Genomic DNA, 2,994 nt, shown 5'->3' with positions numbered 1-2,994 from the left:
AAGGTGTCCCTGCCCATGGCAGGGGGTGGAACTGGATGACCTTTAAGGTCCCTTCCAACTCAAACCATTCTATGTGGTTCTGTGAACCCAAAATTCAGCAGAGTGCACAAGCAGCAGAATGCATTTTGCTACTTCTGGGCACAGAACCTGGGACACTTTGAGCACACAATCTCCCAGCACACGGTCATCTTCCAGCACACACTTTACTAAGCAGCAGTAGTAACAAATTAAACTATTGATTCTTTGACCATTCCCTCACATGTAACACCAGGTAATTCGGCTCAAACGATACAGGGCACCACAGAAACAGACACAGAGCACTGAAAGTGCGAGCACAGATTCTGCAGACACTTTCTTGCACCAAACACAAGGACATCTTTTCTACTTAAGCCCTTTTAAGAATCTGCTGGTGCCAAATCCACTCCTTAATTTTCCTCAGGATTCAAGTGGCAGAGCATATGCCAAAGGCACCATGCCCTGCAGCCTGATGTAGGGAGGGGAAATAATGAGTTGGACAGTTATTTGTTAACTGCAAATGGTGCTCTAACATCCAAGGCTCTTATCCCAATTCAGGGATTACTGTTCCTAGATCCATACTTAGTGAAATTATTCCTGAACTACTTACACCAGAGACTGGGGGGGGTTGAGGCTTCACCTCAGCAAGAGGGAAAAAAAAAATCAAAAGCAGTAATTTTTTTTAAACAACTTCAAGTTGAGCAACTCAGATTGTAACATTCCATAAAGGATATATTGAGGAGCCAATGGATGCAACTGGTTCTAGTATGAGAACCAGTTAAGAACCCTCAGGATCAGTAGCAGTTGAGTAACTCTCAAATCAAGAGGGGCAACAGTGCAGCTTCTGCATCCTAAATTCCAGTGCAAAATAGACTTAGGTTAGCTTCCCAAAGATTTCCCAATGTATTTACAACAGCCATACAAATGGATATTATCTTGGCATCTTTCCTGCAGCTGCTGCTCTCCCACTCTCAGGGCACAGAGGTGTGAGTTTGGGCACTGCCCATCAGAGTGAGCTCAGCAGGGAACCACAGGAGAACCCCCAGGTAACAGGACATGACTCCGAGCAAAAGCCTTTGGCCAGTACTCATCCCAGGAACATCCACCTGGGAGCTCCAACGCTGTGATTCCACCTCCAGCATCAGGATGTTGGTCAACAACCAAGAGCTACCACAGAACCCCAGAACAGTTTGGGTTGGAAGGGATCTCAAAGCTCATCTCATTCCATGGGCAGGGACACCTTCCACTAGGCCAGGCTGCTCCAGGCCCCACTGTCTGGGGACTAGGGACACACCAACATTCCCTTTGAAGATCCCAGAGGCAGCCTGGTAACCCCTGTGATCCTTTCATACCACAGTAGGGTCACATTTAGGTATGAAATGCTCTCAGCACCCCAGCACATTCCAGACTGCCAGAAGGGGGGCCTGGCCTGTTGATCCAGGACTACATAAGGCAACGTGCTACAAGAGATTATTTCACAGCTCTCAGTTAATACTTCTCCAGGAGCACTGGGCACTTCAGCTGGAACTGGCACAAGAAATAAACACGACAATAAATAGGATTATTGCAGTGAGTTGCCAGCACAGACCAATGAGGACACCAACCAGGTGAACACTGCACGTGTTTGCCTCTGCCCAGACCTCGTCTCCTGCTGCGGGTGCCTGGTTTAAAAACAGGATTGCAGTTGAGCAAAGGTCCATACACAGAAACCACTTCAATAATGTGCTTGCACTAAATTTAAACAGCAATCAAACTTTTCTTGTCCATGTTCTAACTACAGCATCTTGGGTCCCACAAAAAGTCACTCCTAAGTCTGTTATTTATTTCAAAGGACCTGCAATTTTGCTTTCCCCAAAACTCCCCTGAACCTGAGATCTTGAATAACTCCATTTTCATGAGTAACATACACAAGTTGGCCAAGCATGAAAAGAACCTGTCAAAGCAGGAGATGACGACCTTTTTAATTTTCCACTTTATCTCATGACAGCCTACTTTAGGCTTCAAATAGTCCTGGAAAACGAAAGGAACTCCTGTTAATTTCTGAAGGAATTAAGAAAGTGTGTTCATACAGTCCTCCACTGCATGCTAAATTTGGCATGGCCTTGGTAGAAATGAACAGCAACAGAAAGGAGAAGCCAATACATGTAGTTTTATTCATTTATTCATTTCTTCTACATAATTTAGAGAACTAAAAAAAGGCTTTAAAGGATGGTGAAAGCTCCTACAATGTAAACTGGGTTTATACAAATTTTTCAACACCAGTCATAATAACAGATTCAAATAACTGAAATGTAACAATGTCCAAATAACTGGTGGGTCTCAAATCTCACCACTTCCAAAAAGGCAAATTCTCTCTTAACACCACCATGTCTCAGAGCAGCTTTAAGCTGCCCCACCTCCTACATCAGCAGTCTGAGGAAAATACCAGGGCATTTTAAATCCAGTGGAACAGTGGCCTGCCAGTCTGCCACATCCCAGTCTTGCTAGTCAAAACAGCTCCAAGATTCTAGATGCTGTTCACTTGGGATGTATTTATCTTACTGTGATGCCATGTGATCTGAAACAGTTCTCAAGGTTTTTGCAGAAAATATAATCATTGTAAGGTCCCTTTCAAGAGTCAATCTAAAATTATGAAGCCTTAGGTACCAAGACAACAAATTAATTCATTATGAAAGTGGAGGACATGGATGGTTAAAATGAACAAACAGGTCTGCTGAGTAAAGCACTTATGATTGTGAAGGTTCCAGATGTGAACAGGGCACACACCACATTCTAACAGGAACTCATGTAACAGTTATTTTAGAATTTAGTACCAAAGAGTCGTGTTCAAAAACACAAGAACAACCTATCACAGAATCACAGAGTGGGTCAGGTTCGAAGGGCCCACAGTGGCTCATCTGATCCCACCTCCCTGCCCAGCAGGGCCATCCCACAGCACATGGCACAGGATTGTGTCCACACAGCTCTGCAAGATCTCCA

At 44.4% G+C, this 2,994-nt stretch overlaps 1 protein-coding gene across 3 annotated transcripts in view; it reads right to left on the bottom strand.

Moving 5' to 3' along the window:
* Positions 1-2,994, bottom strand: part of FBXW11 (F-box and WD repeat domain containing 11) — a 70,545-nt gene that overhangs the window by 26,461 nt on the left and 41,090 nt on the right. The gene's annotated exons all lie outside the window — the stretch shown is intronic.

This window comes from Manacus vitellinus, unplaced genomic scaffold (genome assembly GCF_001715985.3).
Source record: "Manacus vitellinus isolate BGI_N305 unplaced genomic scaffold, ASM171598v3 scaffold_25_pilon, whole genome shotgun sequence".
Taxonomy (NCBI): Eukaryota; Metazoa; Chordata; class Aves; order Passeriformes; family Pipridae; genus Manacus; species Manacus vitellinus.
Note: the sequence above shows the minus strand (reverse complement) of the source record. Positions and strands in the feature narration are given on the sequence as shown.